The following is a 19,789-nucleotide window of genomic DNA, read 5'->3' on the forward strand; positions in this document are numbered from 1 at the left end:
ATAAATGCTGAATTGGGTGTAATTCGAACCAAATGGTTCGGACCAATCTTAATATGGCTCGATGAAATTGGATTAGGGTCGAAGTGGCTCGAACCACTTAACCTATGGTTTGAACCCTCTTGGGTTGGGTTCCAGTCTAGAGAGGGAGATAGAAGAAAATGAAAATGAATGACTTACAAATGATCCAAAGGGGGGTATTTATAGAAACAGAAATGCCTTTTCGGATGGGGTGCGTCTTTTCATCATTGGACACAACCATTGCAATAGGTTGTAATGGTTCACATGGTGTCTATTCACCACTAGACACATCTATTCCAATAGGTTGCAATGGTTCACATGGTGTCTGTTCACCAATAGACACATCTATTCCAATAGGTTGCAATGGTTCACATGGTGTCTGTTCACCAATAGACACATCCATTCCAATAGGTTGCAATGTGCCTTTTCGAGTGGGTGCAACTATAGGTTATGATGGTTCGGAAAAAGGTGTAACCCTTTGGAAAAAAACTAAAAGTGGTTTTTTAATTTAAAAGGTGTAACCCTTTAGAAAAAACTAAAATATGGTTTTTTAATTTAGAAGGTGTAACCTTTTAGAAAAACTAAAAAGCAGTTTTTTTAATTCAAAAAATCAACCACCCAAAAACCCCCACTCATTTGTGAAACCCATTTAAATAAGCCCAGCCCAAAATTAGGTCCAATCCAAAATTCCAAAAAAGAATAATCTGGACTTTACAATTAGGCCCAAGTCCAAGCCCAAATCGTAAACTCAGCTTATTTAAATTTCAATTTGTTTCAACATTTTTCCATGTGGGACAAACACTTCCCACATTTTGCATACCCATTTAGGCTTATCAAAACACCACACTTTGGAGCTAATTTCTCATTCATCCGGAAATGGATTTCAAAAAATAAATATACCACGTTCATCTCCTTGCGGAGAGAAACGCGCTTGTCTAGAGATCCGTAAAAAATTATTAGCGGAATCTATTTCAAATCTCATCCAAAGTTTATGTTTTTAATGCCTCTGTTTCCAACAAAAACAACTAAATATGAAAGGCAACTCCAAATATGCTTTTATTAACAAATGAAAGGACTTACAGTAGCGCACACAAAGCTTTAAAAAAAATGATTTGAAAGCAAATACGAAAAAAAAAGGAGAAAATCAAGAATGCAACAATTGTACATTTCCTGGGGACCCAAGTAGGGTCTGAAAACTGGTAGAAAATACTCCCACTGACTTAGTAATGATGATCCTGATATATAGCTCCAAATTCTGCTCTCCATGCCTGATCATCGTCTGGCAGCGGGGTACCAGTGTTGTGTGTTATATCAGAATCCTCCCTGTACAAGGGTCGCAGTGTAGCTTCCGGCAAACGACTCTCTGCAAGGTATTGTTTCACGGTGATCATCTCCATTTTGTGTTTATTCTTTTGCTTCTCCACTTGCTTCTTTAACTTCTCATTCTCTTCCTGAACCATTGTGAAGTTCTCCTGTAAATATAGAGAAAAAGCATTAATAAAGACTCAAAAGTAGAAGAAAAGCAACAATGTTTCCAACTTAGAATTTCCCCTTTTATGAAAGAATTATCTACCTCGGATATTGAAGCTGCTTCCTCGGCTTCTCTGAGCCTAACAAGAAGTTCTCCAGCAGCATGAACAGCTTCTGCAGTGTCTCTAAGTTGAATTCTAAGACTTTTGTTCTCCTTCTTCAATAATTCTCTCTCCCTCTCCCTCTCCCTCTCCCTCTCCACTCTCATGACTGAAAGTTCTGCAGCAAGGGACTTGGCAAAACGAGAGCCATGACCTTTATTTCCTGCTTTTGCAGCTGCCCTTTTCACCTCTGCAATCCCTTCCATAATCATCCGGTGTTTTTCAGCCAAGTCACTATATTTCTCCTGTAGTTCAGTATAGTGTTCAACCATTCTAGCATGCCCAAGGACAGCTCTTCGAAGTGCATCATCCAACTCCTCAGTGCAGTTCTTCTCTGACCTCAACTCCATCTCCGCCTTTTCTGCTTGCCGTCGCATGGACTCAAGATCAATTCTTAATTCATCAGTTAAACAAATCCAGTCGCTGTCCATTTCCATCCATCTCTGTCTTTCCTTCTCGAGTTCCTCCTCACTGTTTCCTTGAGAAAACACTCCACTTTTTCTCAATCGAATCGATTGTGATAAAAGGGAGGATCTCAATCTCTCAGTGGACTTGTTTGGAGATGCATCAGTATATGATAGTAATTTACTTCTTAAGATTTGAATTTCCTTAAGAAGAGCTTCCTTCTCGTTCATATCAAATGATGTGTTCCTGCAACCATAATCCAACTCTTCCCGGACTTCTTTTATTTCTTATTTTTCTTCTACGATCTCTGGCTCATGATACTTACTATCATCCCATCACATAAGCTGATACAATTGCCAATGACACAAATAAGAACAAAAGACAATGAACTTTACAAGAATGATCTAATGGATGGAAGGCGTTAAAGAAAAAAGTGCACAACACCAACTAACCTTGTTTTCATCGTTCAGTGAATGAAACTTTTCATTTTTCAACTCATCAGTTTGTATTGTTTCATTCTTCAAGCCCTCAAGAAGAAGAGTATTATTATGTTCCTTCTCATGTTTGTACTGCTCTATCTGCAGAAATATCAGATTATTAATATTGTTAAATCCTGGTTGTGGCAATCTCATACTTCATAGAGGACAAGAAATTATCACCAGAAGATTTAGCTGCTCAATGTTTGCTGCTTGTTCCATACAAATATTTTCTAGCTCGTCTCTTCTTTTGATGGCTTCTGCAAAATCTTTTCCACCATCCTGGTGGAGAATAAATCAAACACAAGAAGTAAATTAAACAGGTCCAACTAAGGGAAAAGAAGTAATAAATGCATTTTTTAGACTAAAACCTTGAATCTAGACATACTTTAGGCACTTGATTTGCCAGACCATTCAAATTGCCTTCCCCATCTACTGTTACTATCCATGATTTCAAGCTATCGTGGACTTCTTTGGAGCCAATTAATGCAGTTCGTCAGCAAGATGCACATAGGAAAGAAGCAGGTGGTCCATCTGAAGATGGTCTCTCTTCTGGCAATGTCTGAACAGAAGCATTGTTTTTGTCAACAGCCTGACACGGTTTAAGTGTCAGCTGATCAAAACAGAAGGCAACTGAAGATTTATTTGATGATGAATTCCGTTGGTGATAGTCTATAATCTGTAAGCCTCTCTGAAGACTAGCAGCCAAGGATTCAGTGGGGCCTGGAAAGATCTTGCTTGACCGCAAAGAGGATTGAACATGATCACTTTGTTTTTGTGACTGCCTCGGCACATCTGAATTGGACTTGGAACTCTTCAATACAATGTTCTGACTCGCCAAATCTGATGAGATTGCTATGCTTTTCCTTAGGGTATTTCCAATTTTTGGGGACTCAGTGAATGTCGGATCTTCAAGAACTGAAGTCTGACGGCATGCACTAATTGAAAAGGTACTTCTAGGTTCAGGATCAATGGTCATTGAATTGGTGAGGGCACTTGAAAGGTTGACCACAGATGCAGATTTTCCCATCTGTGGAGATTCAGTCTGAGATTTCTCCAAATTAATTTCTTCAGTTTCACTTTCTTCTAAATGGCTTATGTCATGTTCACTTGTCAAGTCTGTCTCAGAACCTTCTTCTAAAGAAGAAAACTGGATGCAGTCTTGGCTCTCAGATGCATCTTTTGAATTCTCTTCATAAGAACTACGCAAATTATCTAGCTGGTGGCATAGTTCTCTTACATCATCCTCATTTACATTAACTTCTTCCTCAGAATCATTATCTATTTTGGGTAGGATCAAGGAGCGATTAAGGCTGAGTCTCAGTTGATTCACGCTTCCACGCACACTCTGACCTTTAAAGTATCCATAATCACTTCCAACTGAGTTGCATACATTTGATTTTGCTCTTATGAGTTCCTCCTGCAATTTGTTATATATAAAAAAATACTTTCACCGACTCAATAATGCAATTAGAACATGCCTACCCTTGCAGGACGGGTTAAAATACCTTTAACTGACGAATCTGGTCACTCAGACCATTAACATCATCCTCTGTTATTTGATTTATTACTGGATCATTTTGTACAGTTTTTACTCGCTGTCCAAATCTGAGTGTGCTCAGTGATTCACCATTGCTCCTGCATTCAACAGAGATGACCGTTGCTTCATGAAAAAAATGGAAGCCTGCAGATTTCATGTGCAATTTTGGTAGAAGACAAATATTTTGATCGGCACACTAGGTTTCCTATATCAGAGTGATTCTGATGACTATATAAGTCAAATCTTTCTAAGCATTGTAATAAAGATGTATTAACTAGTTTCATCAAATCTTTTTTTTTTTTTTTTTTTGATAATTAACTAGTTTCATCAAATCTTACTCGTATAACATTATAATTAAGAATGAATGATACCCTATCCAAGGAGTGGTTCTGAACAGCACCACCAGCTTTCAGCATGACCATATACATACCATAACATTTTCTAGTTCACAGCAGTATAAATTCAGTTTGTATAAATAGAATGCTGAAATATTTAGAAAGTGAAAATTACTTCTTGTCTTGGGAAATGGTACATATAACTGTGAGTTTGGCATTGCCACCGAGTGATTCTTTCAGTAAATGCGTTAAAGTGGAACTTCTATATGGAATATCTTCAGGTTTTCTGGACTGCGTTCCTTCAGCAAGGAAATTTACCAAGTGCCTGCGCCAAATTAACGGAACCACAACAAAAGAAGCGGCAGGTAAGTCGAACTATAATTTGTTCACTACTAGACTACTAGTTACAGAAAACAACTAAGTAGTATTGAGCTATAAACTATTCTTAAAAGCAGCCAGACATGAGGTGTTGCAAATTTGCACAATGATATCTTTACCATAACAAGAAAAGGGCAAATAATGAATTAAATCACAACATCAGAGTCAAATTTCTAGATATTCAAAAGATTTATTAACTCGTGAACTTTATTTTGGCAGCATTTGATTACTACTACTCCACATCAATTGTTTTTGAATGCCAAAAACAAACATAAGCAAGCATGGTTTTTTTTGAGATGACTGTTGCAGGGCATTACTTGGTGCATTTAAATGCTTCTATTGTGCAACAAAAATCAATAGTTGCATCGGTAAGAGGAACCAGTGACTTATGACTTCAAGGTGCCGACAACAAGAGGAAAAATGACTGTTGGTTGTTAGGAAAGATAGGGTTTTCTACAAGATATCGCGCTACACTGAGTATAATTACAAAGAGGATTCGTCTATCCTACTGACATGTAAAAATTAGGTTCTGTGGAGATTATATGTTCATAAATTTTGGAATGCAAAATCTACAGGAGTTTTCTGTATGGCTTACTAGGATCACCAGTACTGTGAGATTTGTCAATATTGAAATAATTTTGACAATAAGAACCCATACAAGGATCAGTCATACAGCCAGTAATATAAGATCTATTAAGGTGATGGCTGTTGGGAAACGTGCAAGTTTTAAAAACTTTTCGAGGGATTTTGATTTATAGATCTTGATTCATCACATAGAGACAAGTTTTATGCAAAAATAAAAATATGATGTATCATTCAATTAATGGATTAAATACTTACATCAAATGTCTGAGTAAACCTTTAAAACTTTCCTCTAAAGTGAATGTTGTCACTTATTGTAGATCCCTTAGCAAGATGTCTTCTCCTTAGATCTCCATCTTCTTGGTAATTATTTTACCTTTAAGAATCACTCATAAACCTCTATAAATTACCTTAGAAAACTAAGCTTGTGGGAGCCTCCATTAGATGAGAACATAAACCCTAATTTTCTAGAGAGAGAAAATTTATTCCTTTTTCCTTCTCATAAAAATCACCCCCTAAAATATACATAGACCATGTATATTTATAGGCAACATAAAAAAAAAAAAAAAGGAAACAACAAATCCTTCTCCATCTCTAATTCATATGTCTCAAATCTAATATGATTCCAATATCAAGTTGGGCTATGAGTGAGAATCCATTGGGCCTATTATTTGTGATACCCCTCGGATCCGAGACACGGGTTGATCAGGCCCAGGCCCAAACCCGAGAGAATATCAAATAATTAAAGTATTTTAAAATGAACACAGATGACAAAAAGAACAATAAAGATAGAATAAAACTGAAAGAAACATTAATTATAAAATCCTCCATGGACAACTGAAAAATAAAACTCCGATCCTCCAAAACTTCAAGGTTACAACTTGGGAATCCACTGATGGACCCCTAACCAAAAGTTCAACTGAAACTGAAAACTGAAAATAGATAATGCTAGAAACATCGAGAGAAGTCCTACGTATTCAGATGAAAGTGAGACTGTCCTCGACAAGCACGATCAAGCTCTAAGGCTGGAACCGTCCTGTACCTGAAAAGCATAATAAAGGAGTGGGTCAGACCCACGAGCAAGTTCTAATCTAACTGTAATCCATACAGTGACCCGATACGCAGATACACCGTAAACACCTCACAATATCTATCTAGTCCATACGTATAAATATATCCACACTAAGGGACATTCACCAGTCTATAATAGGGGTCTCAACCTGAATAGAAGGCAACATGCGAATACGCACCCAAAGGTGGGCATGAGTACCTAGACCTAACAGGGTACACCTCAACCTATTATAACCAGCTACGCATCCACTGCATATACGCACCCTAACCAACGAGTCTGAGACTCAAGCTCAACTCGTGGTACCATAACCATATATATAAAGTCCGTCCGAATCCAGGGTATGCAGTTCAACTATTTATTAAACTGTCATACATTAAACCAACTAGTTAGTCATTCAACTTATTCAGTTGACATGACTTAACTACCATCCGTTAATCCAGGAAGTCATCCAACTTGGTTACAGCTGATCTGACTTAGTCACAATTAGGATTCGATATCTTTCAATCCATTCCATTAATCCATTAGGTTAGGTTTACGCGTTTTGAGCTAAACCGTCCTTAGTATGTCACCGTCCCATACCGGTACATACCATCCTCCATATCCATGTAAATTACAACATATATAACAGTTCAATAATTTACAGACCAAAAACTACCATCCAAACAATTGCAGAAAAATATTTAAAGCTTCAGCAATTTAAATCCAAGCATTTAACCATATAGTTGCAGTAAACAAATTAATAATTCAGCAACTAGCCTCCTAAGCATGCATAGATCAAAATTAATAATTAAATGACCTTATCATGCACTTGAATGCATTCTAAAACAAGTTTTATAAACACATTATGTTCCATCAAATTGCTGAATTTTAATTCAACAATTAATTCAACTTCCATTTGTTAAGTGCCTTAATTTTTACACTGTTTGTCCCGACAACTTAGAATTAACCTTTACTCAATTTAGGGTCTTAATGACACTCAAAATTCATTCCTTGATCCCTCTGTAAAGTTCCAAATTCATTCCAACAGTCTCCATGCTCCAACAGTGAACATAGTATGTAGAAAATTAAAAAAAATCGTAAAATAAACCAAAAATACCAAGGGAGCCTGCTCCAGAATTTGGAGCAGGCTCTTTTCCAGCCTAGAGCCGGCTCTAGGACTCCCTAGAGCCGGCTCCACTTTGTTGTGGGAGCCGGCTCCCACTTCCATGGAGCCGGCTCTCACCTCCTCTGAGAGCCTTGTCCCCGTTGCTTCGTTTCAGTCCGTCCGCTCCTTCTCTGATCAAATCCAACCACTCTGTTGGTCTCTAAAACTAATCTTAGGACTCGTAATTTAGTCTAGAAGCATTCCCCAAGATTGTTTACAATAGTTTTGAAAGCAATTACAGAGTTTAATCAGGCTATGTAAACTAGCGTTGTTGAAGAACGGCACTGAAACTAAAGTGCAAGATCAGTTTTATCCCAACCCCTCTGTTCTTCCTCCAATTTTAAATTTGAAGTCTTAAATTACATCTAGTATCCAATCAGACCTCAGTTGATTCCAGTAAGATTCCAAATAAAAATTAAACCAGTAAGACGTTACGCCAAAACAGAGTCAAGAAAACATACGTGCTATAATTGTTTTGTAAATAAATTTCACAGATAAAGCGATCAAGTAAAACATATATAAAACATGCATGGTTCAGTTTAAGGCCAATTAATCTCCTAGAGATGTCCAGGTGCACAGAACACAAATCAAAGGGAAAGAGGAAGATAAGAACTTGCCTGTACAGTTTTATAAACAGAACCTTGACGCCGTTGCTCTAAGCTTTCCGGCAACCACTGACTACCTTCTAGCCTCCTCTGGTTCTGATCTAATCCACCAAACACCTCCCTTGGTCCTCTCTGTTATTCTCCTTGACAGACCGTTACGACGCTCTGTTCTCTTAACTTCTCTCTTTCCTGTATACGGGAATATGGTAAATAGGGTTTTAGAAACCCTCGGCAGACGTATACCCATATATTTATAGAGTTGTACCCAAACCCTACATTAATTAGAGCCCTAACTAAATCCTAACCGGCCCATAGAACTTAATTAAATCATGTGTCGGCTAAAGAAACTAAACCCTCAATTTTGAAAAATAGTTAATTAAAATACTTCCTAAATTACTTCCTAAATTAAAACCTTTAATAATCAATTAAATAAATAGAATGCAATTTAAACAAAGAAATAGATACCAATTAAATACACGTCACACAGGTAAACAATTAAATAAAATAATTAAACCAAATAATCATGCAAAAATACAATAAAAATAATAAATAAATACCGAGACTATCCTTTTAAAATTAGGGGTATTACATTATTTTATTGGCTACAATGAATTAATAATTGACCCGGTCCATGGACCCAATTCAATTAATTTCTACTCCACTAAAAGAAATTAATTGAACTCCAATTAAATAATAAATAACCTCTAAGTCAATATTACACTTTGACCCCTCTATGCATAATTAGTTATCGGATAAATAAAGTCATCAATCCGACTACTTAATTAATATATTTATTTTGGTACCTTTAATTATTTCTGACTCGATCACAATAAAACATTTGTTTGACAAAAATAATAATTTAAATAAATAAATATATAATAAATCATTTTGTCTAAAAACACAAGAAGGCCTTCGAATTTACTTTGTGATCAACCATAATCAATATAAAATAAATACAAGTAACAATGATGCAAATATTGAAAATATAACCCTCTAACTATTAATCACATAACTACCCAAAGTGTCGGTCTAAGGATCCCGAAGAATCCGCCGAACAAATCAAAGTAATTATTAATTAATAAAAGCGTCTATAATTTTCTCATGCTTAAGAGTCAAATGCTATGACGGTGATAGGGGAGCAATTGCATACGACGGCTCTCGCAATATATCTCAACCTAACGCGGATCCAGTTCAAGTCTTAATTAATTATGAGTCCATCTATAATTACTGACTATGAACAATTTATTATTACTATTTATATATCATGCATTGATTGCCATCACATACATATATATAAATATCTCTTGTAATCAAATGAACACTATCAATTCTATAATGAATCGAAATATAATACATTGAATTCACCAATTGTATAAAACATAAATATTTCAGAAACGTCAGGAACATATGTCACTTAATCCAAACAGGAATTTGCTATGCCAGGGCATATAAATCCCAACAGCTCCCACTTGCCCTCATAGCCAATTCAAATTGCACCTAACTCCAATGTTATCCAGATGATGATCAAAATTATTGATCAATGACACCTTTGATAATGGATCAACAAAGTTGTGTTCCAATGCAATGTTCTAGCTACAAGTACATTTTCTTGCCGGACAATATCATGTAGAACATGATACTTCCTATCAGTGTATTTTGTTCATCTATGGAACCTTGGGTCATTTGTTTGGACTACTTCTACACTATTGTCGCAATATAGCTCGATAGGCAGGCTAGTATGCTCCACAACCTCTAAATCAATGAGATCAAACCAATAGGCTTATTTTACCGCCTTTAAGCCTGCAATATATTCACCTGCAGGTTTAAGTCAACAGTTGAAACCTGTTTGACAATCTACCAACTGATTTCCCTTCCATTAAGTGAACATACACTAAGTCATGAACCTCATAGTATCTACTTCTGATTGAAAATCAGAACTAGCATACCTGACTAGGACCATATCATCACATCCATAAATGAGTATGATATCATTGATTCTCCTTAGGTACTTAATGATATTTTTCACAACAGACCAGTTGTCAAGTCCAGTATTGGACTGATCTTTACTGACTATCCCTACTATGTAGCGGATGTCCTGTTTGATATAGACCATGGCATATATGAGACTCTCATATGCCAAAGCATATAGTTTCAGTCTCATTTACTCAATCTCCTCTGCTAGTCTTGGAAACCTACTTAATAGAGAGAGCAATCCATATCAATTAAGCAAGAACTCATTCTTTAAGTTATGCATACCAAACCTGGTCAAAACTTTATCAATGTAGGATTATTAAGATAAGCATATTTTCCTTTTAACCCGATCTTGCAAAAGCTTGATCCTAGGAATATAGCTTACATCTTGAAAAACCCTTCATTTAAAAGTAATTGAACAACTATCTTTTTATTGATGACTAAACTTCCACATCATCCTAAATGATTAGGATGTCATCAATATATATAGAATCAGAAAAATAATGACATTCCCTTTTATACTCATGATTTATTCACTAAGAAATCTTCTGGTGTCTTTTTGTAGATTAACTTGCCTTCTATAGGTATCACCCTACTAGAAAGTTCTATAAGATCCCAGAATTTATTAGAATACATAGATTCCAACTCTGATTTCATCGTAACTCGCCAAAACGATCTGTATCCATATCGGTTCACGCTTCCGTGTAGCTTACTGGGTCTAACTCATGTTTAACAGGGATGTCCATAATGGTCTCACCTAAAAACATGATTCTATCGGATTGGATGATAATCCTCCCACTACATCAATGTACCGATGCAGAAATCGATGATGCTAACGCATTAATAGGGAATTCATATGTTATTCTCAATCTCTATTATATTAAGTGTGTTCATATGTGGTACATCCGGTACTCATACCATATTCTCTAACACTATGCTACTAGGTATATGATTCATAATATGATTCTCCTATAGATAAACAGTGAGTGTAAACAATTAACTTTTATCATTGAGATCATAAAATAATCCGTCCTAGTGACCTTTAGAGTAGCTATCAAATCTATTATGTGTATGATCTGTTTCCAACTTACTTGTCCATATCAAGCGCACATGTGCAAGACTACCCCATATGTGCATGTGATTCAAACTAAGATTTAGTCAAAAACACAGCTCAACGATATCCTTGAGACAGACTAAGATGGAATGCAGTTCATAATGCGCATCGATGTCATTAACGCTAAACTCTTAAATGAAAGAGATAATGTGGCATAACTGATCATAGATCTAACCATGTTAAGTGGAATTCTGTTATTCCTATTTGACACCTAAATGCATTTAGCGTCAATTGCGAAAAACTGGTACACAACACCCTCATTGACCATATAGTCTTTGCACTAGCCCAAGAAATACTCATATCCTCGATCAGATCGAAGTGTCTTGATAAGTTTACCTAATCTGTGCTCCACATCAGTCTTAACCTTCTCAGAATATACCAAGAGTTTAAGACTTGTGTCGCAACAGGTAAATTTATCCAAAACGTGAGTAATCTTGCTTGGATGTTCATAAGACCACACGTGTCAGTGTGTACCGACTCCAATTGTCCTTTATGTCTATTTCATCTGGCTGATTAAGCCCTAAGAGTTATCTACCCTTCAAAACAGGGTTCACAAGTTTGGTTTAGGCTCCTCTGCCTCACTAGGTAATTAACCTTCTTTGACCAATCTTTGAATCTCATTTTGACTGATTACAACCCAAAAATAGACGCTAAAAATACAATGAGTCAGGAATAACAATTTTTCTCTTAACATTCAATCTAGAAGATGCAACATTAGTTTCTACATCCTACAAATCTTAAGAGTTTGTGATTATAGTATATTAACCATCTTTCAATGCACCAGAAGCAATCGCATATCTATTCAATTTTATAAAACCAGTTTTACAAAATAACAACACAGTTTTTATAAACCACAAGTGAAACAAAAATTAGATTGCGTCTAACTTCTGTGCATAAAGATAGTTCTCTAATACTAATATCCTCATACTCTCTAATTTCAGATGTAATACTCCCACTGACCTAACTACAACCTTGGCATCAGGTCAAAAAATAAATATATATCTATATCATTAAGGCTTCTGGATTCCTGAAATCCTTACGATGAATTGCAAACATGTTTAGTGGCTCCAGAATCTATCCATCAGGAATTAATAGATGCAACCACATAACATGGCTCAATGATTAAATATATATTTTCCTATGCCACGTCATTGCTTAGACAGTTCGTCCTTTAGTGTCTTCGTTAGCAGCAAAAGAAACAATTTAATTTGCCCTCAACATACACTGTCTTATTCCCTTTAACCTTTTGGATACTCATGTTTTGTGCTAGCCTAGTCCTATTATCATCCTTCTTTTTTGCTTTGTCCGTCCACTTGGGCCTAGAAAAAGATGGTATAGACTAGGTTAGATTGATAGGAATGCCCATACTCTTGATTATCCCTTCATCTGTTACCAATTCTATAAGAATATCAGCGAGTGTGAACTCAAACTGATTCCTTATTTAGTTCACTCTAAAAAAAAACCAAACCAGTTTGGTAATAAGGCAATAATCATGTCAATTCGAAAATTACCACCCAAGTCAGCCCTATTGATCTCCAGCTAATTTTTAAATAATAAACAATCATTTTCCAAAATTCGATTTCATACTAGAGTTCCTTAGGCTATCTTGATGCTATTCAAGTCTGACATAGTACTTTGGCATACTCTCTATCTAATCTCACCAAAACATCTTATTGAATTTTAACATGATGCTTGAAGAAAATAAAATAATGTAAATGTTAGCTTTGGAGCGTATTCGAGGTAAACTCTAGAATATTGCACCAAGTCATCTCATTTGCCTTATTTCACTTATTCAAAGTATTAATGTTCTCTTGGGTATCTTAAAGTAAAAGAATTAGGTTTAGGAGTAGTAAATACATTTGTACCCTTACGTTGTGAATAAAATATCTAAGTTTCTTTCCCAGTCAATATTAATGAGGTCCAGTTACATTGAATATGTAAGCAAGCAGATAAACTGGATTAGACATAATTAATTTGAATATAAATGCATTCATACAATATGCAAGGTGAATTATTAATACTGTCATGCATATTTAAAATTAAAATGAGCTTGTTAACCACATAATACAATAAATCTCAATCGAACAAGAGATCATTATCATTATTGGTGAACAATCCCTTTTAATTAATGCGGGTCCCTCAACTCTGTAGCATAATAAATCAACCAATCAATATGTCAATAACTTATCATGTTGGAGGAGTTCATTATTACTATTGTTGAGATTCATTTACTATTAGGCGAGCACTTTCATTAAAATAGTATGTGGGTCCCTTAACCACTGCATGAAAAATCAGATAACCAATACGCTAATAACTTATTCGGTTGGCGAAGTTCATTATTGCTATTGGCGGGCAAATCCCATCATCTCCATATATCTTAAGACAATGCCTTGTCTATCTATATGAAATGATTCCCGATTATGTTTAACCTTTCTAAAATCACCTAGTGTAGACCACTCCGTTGGGGAGCTAACACTATTGATTTTAGATTGAGTGTATAACGTTATTAAAGCTCTAATGAAAAATAAAACATTAAATATGTTGTCATTATAATCTAAACTCTTTAAATCATGCGTAGGGCCTTGTTTTTAAAGATCTAATTACAATGAACATTTAACATTTTTATTTTCATGAGACAACCATTCTTGTAATATTAAGACTCTTCAAATCATACGTGGGGCCTTATTTTTGAAGATCTAATTACAATGGTTTTAATAGCGAAGGCCATGGGGCAATATATAAAAATCCCCGCTCCCACTCAATTTTTAGTCATTAATAATTAGGGTTTTCAATTTACATGATATAATGCATGCAAAACGTCTTGATTTTAATCCCATTAAATTTAGAAAATATTTGGACTTTAAATGATTCACTAATATTTAATTTAAAGCACACTTTAAAAATAATTTACAAAAATAATTTTTCGTTTCCCAATAAGTGCCCTCAAATTAATTAGTAATCTCATCCAATTAATTTTTATAATTTAATTAATGTAAATCAAGCCATTTAAATAAATATCATGGATCCAATGCATGAATAATAATTAATAATCAATTATCTATTCCATGCATCACATACATCAATAAATAATTAAACCATAGATAGAAACAATTTAAATGGCCAATGGATTTAGCTTTTAACATTTAATTGCTCTAAGTATTGCCCGAGGGTCCTCCATCCACTTGCAAACACCCGTAGAAGACAAGAACGCGCCTGAAGAAGCATAACAGTGCCTGGAACAAGCCCTAAGGACCCCACACGCGCTCCCACGCGCCTAGGGGAGCTGCCAGGTCAAGACACGCGCCCCCACGCGCTTGCACGCGCCTGGGGCGCGTGGGAGCACCTCCACGCGCTTGCACGCACGCGTGGAAGAGGTTGACTTGTGCTGGCGCGTGCTTCTCACGCGCCAGCAAACTGATGACCCTGGCGCGTGCTCCTCACGCGCCAGGTGTATTATGTTGGTGCTGCACTTGATTGCAGCCCTTGATCAACGGTTGTGGATCTGGTTGCATGGTCCTGCGCTGCACCGGATCCCATCTCTTCCTCCGATCCTGCCTCTTGCCGCCGGCGAGCCTCCAGTCACCGGAAAACCGCCGTTAATTCCAGAAAAATTAATAAAAATTTCCAGAAATTAAATTTAGGCCCTAAAAATTTCAGAAAAATTCCAGAAAATTTCTAAAAAATCCCAGAAAATTCCTGAAGCCTAATTTAACCCTCTTGGACCTTCTTGAAGCTTCATAGCATCATTTGATGAAGATTACATGGCTTTAAATAAATTTACAATTTGAAATACAATGGAAAAATTAAATTACATCATTGAACTTTCAAACGGCTAAATCAAAGCCTTAATTACAGTCATCCAAAGATAAAATTACATTCAATTAACCTATAAGCTTCATCCATGACCTAAACACACATCATCATCCATTCACAATTATACATACATCATCATGTATCAATATATTAAATCATACATCAATATATATATATAATTTGGATCCATGATGATGATTTTGATAAAAACATGATCTCTAGTAATGAATCAAACCATGCTATGATACCACTGTTACGAAACATGCAAGTTTTAAAAACTTTTCGAGGGATTTTGATTCATAGATCTTGATTCATCACATAGAGACAGGTTTTATGCAAAAATAAAAATATGATGTATCATTCAATTAATGGATTAAATACTTACATCAAAGGTCTGAGTAAACCTTTAAAACTTTCCTCTAAAGTGAATGTTCTCACTTATTATAGATCCCTTAGCAAGATGCCTTCTCCTTGGATCTCCATCTTCTTGGTAATTATTTTTCCTTTAGGAATCACTCATAAGCCTCTATAAATTACCTTGGAAAACTAGGCTTGTGGGAGCCTCCATTAGATGAGAACATAAACCCTAATTTTCTAGAGAGATAAAATTTATTCATTTTTCCTTCTCATAAAAATCACCCCCTAAAATATACATAGACCATGTATATTTATAGGCAACATAAAAATAAAGAAAAGGAAACAACAAATCATTCTCCATCTCTAATTCATATGTCTCAAATCTAATATGATTCCAATATCAAGTTGGGTTATGAGTGAAAATCCATTGGGCCTATTATTTTATTGGATACAATGAATTAATAATTGGCCCGGTCCATGGACCCAATTCAATTAATTTCTACTCCACTAAAAGAAATTAATTTCTACTCCACTAAAAGAAATTAATTGAACTCCAATTAAATAATAAATAACCTCTAAGTCAATATTACACTTTGACCCCTCGATGCATAATTAGTTATCGGATAAATAAAGCCATTAATCCGACTACTTAATTAATATATTTATTTTGGTACCTTTGATTATTTCTGGCTCGATCACAATAAAACATTTGTTTGACAAAAATAATGATTTAAATAAATAAATATATAATAAATCATTTTGTCTAAAAACAAACGAAGGCCTTCGAATTTACTTTATGATCAACCATAATCAATATAAAAATAAATACAAGTAACAATGATGCAAATATTGAAAATATAACCCTCTAACTATTAATCACATAACTACCCAAAGTGTCGGTCTAAGGATCCCGAAGAATCCGCCGAACAAATCAAAGTAATTATTAATTAATAAAAGCGTCTATAATTTTCTCATGCTTAAGAGTCAAATGCTATGACGGTGATAGGGGAGCAATTGCATACGACGGCTCTCGCAATATATCTCAACCTAACGCGGATCCAGTGCAAGTCTTAATTAATTATGAGTCCATCCATAATTACTGACTATGAACAATTTATTATTACTATTTATATATCATGCATTGATTGCCATCACATACATATATATAAATATCTCTTGTAATCAAATGAACACTATCAATTCTATAATGAATCGAAATATAATACATTGAATTCACCAATTGTATAAAACATAAATATTTCAGAAACGTCAGGAACATATGTCACTTAATCCAAACAGGAATTTGCTATGTCAGGGCATATAAATCCCAACAATGGCATCATACCCAAGCTGTGATAAAGACTTCTTTACATTTTTTTCTTCCTTTACACACTGTCTACTGGCATCATTGGGCTTGTTTCTCTCCAGTCCAGCAAGATCAATGAAGCTGATTCTGCTTGTCTTTGAACTACCAAAACATTTTGATGAGTAACCCTGTGGCATACGATAAATGTATAATATCAGAACCAACAGTTTTATTAGAACCAACAGTGATTAAGGCACATGTATGTGGTAAAAGGAGCTGATTGACTGATAATAATCTTGACGATAGGAAATCTTTCCGTTCATGATATAATTTTCTACTTTCTGAACAGAGCTCAAAATGAACAAACAGAATTATAGTAGCAAATTCAACTATATCATGGCATTTATGGGCTAAAAAAAAACATGTTTATAAACAGTAAATTGTCACAAAAATAAAATAGTAGGAGTATCATAAGACTCCACAGTTCGTCAAAATACTATCTACCTCTACCATACCCAAAATTGACAATAATTTTGACAAATTGCTAAATCCAAAGTAAAAATAGTAACATCTTACATGAATAATGGTTAGACTGATGTTAACATGGAACTATAGTACGGTATTCCCACAAACACCAGAAAAATATCATTCATAAAAAGTAGATCATTTCCAATAGTTATTGAAGGCAATTATAAACTCCAAATATTACCTTGCATTATAGAGAGAGAGATCTGATGAAGAGAAAAGTTTGCTAGAGAGAGAGTATGTGGTGAGAGAAAGAGAGAGAACCTTCAATTCAATGCTTTGCAGGGAGGGAAGAAGATAATCGTTTTTGGTTGTGTGTGATGACCGTTGAGCTATAGATTTTGAACGCCATCAGGGTTTGAAATTTTAAACCTGCAATTTTAGGTCAAATGACTAAAATGACTACCGACATTTGCCTTTTTACAGTTTTGACTTTTGAGCCCACTGATCAGCTTAGCCCAATACCAATTGATTCCATGGAATCTTTGATAGTTTATACAACACCGTAACTTGAGGGAATTTCTCCATCTTAAAATAAATGGTGGAAGGTTGGAGTATCTATAGGAGCAAAAGTATATGCGAGTGTGTATTTTATACTAATAAAAAAATATATATATTAAATTTTCTTTTTTCTTTTTTTACTTATTAATAAATCTTTGGGTAATTTGCTCTCACACCTCCTCGGGTTTATAAACTTGAACAACAACACCTTCAACCATGATAAGAGTACGTAATTGTTCTTTGACTTTTGAATGGACCCATTTAAATTATGAAAGTACAATATTAACCTTTTACAAGTCCTTTGATTTGACTAAAATGATCCTTGGCTAAAAAAAAAAAAAAAAATTCTCCACCATGGCACTCACAATTTTTTTGCAAAACTAGTATTAAATTAAAATTGTTTATGGTAATGTTTTACATAAAAATTAAAGTTGGCCCCCTCAAATTTTTTGTAACACTCAATTTATGGTACTAAATCATAGATAATAATAATTATTTTCTATATAAAAAATTATAGTTGATTTCTCTAATTTTTTTTTTAAAAAAAATCTATATGGTTTCTTGATATTAAATATTGTTTAATAATAAATTACTTTTAACCCCTTCAAATTATAATAACCTCTTGCTATAAAAGATCAAATTTAGTAAAAAAAAAAAAAAATTATTAATTATTATGGTAATCCTTATAACAACATACTATATTTACGCACAAATATATTCACACACATATATAAATATTATTTGTTATGAATTAGAAAGAAAAAAAAAATTATTCACTTGACAACAACAAATGATTCAATTGACAATTTTTTTCTTCAATTTTATTGCATATTATTCATAGACACATCTTAACAATATACATTAAACTTGCACAAAAAAATTTCTTACAATGATTTTATATTATTTTAAAATTTTAATTTTACATTTCTAGTTTGGCCCTACCAATAAAAAATTTCTGGCATTGGCGGCAACTGCGGTGGAGTTTGATTATTATTATTATTATTTTTTTGGCTAAGGATCATTTTAGTCAAATAAACGGACCTATAAAAGTTAATATTGTACTTTAATAATTTATATAGGTCAATTCAGAAGTTAAGGGCAATTAGGTAATCTTATCATGGTTGGGGTGTTGTTGTTCAAGTTTGTAAATTTGAGGGGGCAATTGGATCACACTCTCCCTAATTTGTATCTACCTGTCTTTATCGTAAACCTGAGAGGGTGTAAGTGCAAATTACACTAAATCTTTAAAGGACTCTAGATGCGGATACAAAATACGATTTTAGGGTATTTGTAGGTCCAAATAACACCAAAAATTAGATTTATGCCGACTTGTAGGAGCCATAATAACTTTAGGTAAACTTTAGAAACTTACTTACCAGAAAGATTAAAAAATAATAATAACTTTTGGAGAAATAGTAACTACACCGATTATGAGAAGGGGTTGTGGCCCCACAACATTGCCCTAGCATTTTTATAACTTGAATAAGACCTTTTTAATAAGGCAATGAGTTATGTCAATTAATCTTTGTAAAGGGAAAATAACAAACCTAAATGTGAAAAAGATAAAATTAATTATTTAAAATATTTTTTTTATCTTGATAAAAAAATTCACACACCCACACCCACATTTGTCTTTATGAAAATTCAAATTCTAAAACATTTAATGATGAAATACATTATAGTCCTTGATTTTAAAAAAAAAAAAAAAAAAATCATAAAAATTGAATAAATAAAACAAAATAAAAACCTCACTAGGATGATCAAGAGAGAGGGACACGTTTTTCGTAGATAAGGACGACTTATGGCAATTATGGGCTTATTTTTGGGCCGTAAGATCCAATATGCTTCATTAAGAAGGAGTTTTTGGTCCTTTTGCAGTTGAAGAGAAACATTGGTCCACCAAAAAATTCAAATATGTAGCCGTTGTGTGACCCCTTAGGGTCTGGACGGCGGAGCGAGCGGATCACCAAAAAAAGATGGCTACAATCACACCAACAGCCTGTTTAATAGTGACTG

The 19,789-nt window shown here is 34.5% G+C and overlaps 1 pseudogene; it reads right to left on the reverse strand.

Moving 5' to 3' along the window:
• Positions 1 to 1,050: 1,050 nt before the first annotated feature.
• Positions 1,051 to 17,991, reverse strand: LOC132313996 (kinesin-like protein KIN-12F; annotated as a pseudogene).
• Between the last annotated feature and the right edge of the window lie 1,798 nt (positions 17,992 to 19,789).

The sequence above is a fragment of the Cornus florida genome, unplaced genomic scaffold (genome assembly GCF_030987335.1).
Source record: "Cornus florida cultivar Cherokee Brave unplaced genomic scaffold, ASM3098733v1 CherokeeBrave_3.0.0_Hap2_Chr06, whole genome shotgun sequence".
In the NCBI taxonomy this organism is placed as follows: domain Eukaryota; kingdom Viridiplantae; phylum Streptophyta; class Magnoliopsida; order Cornales; family Cornaceae; genus Cornus; species Cornus florida.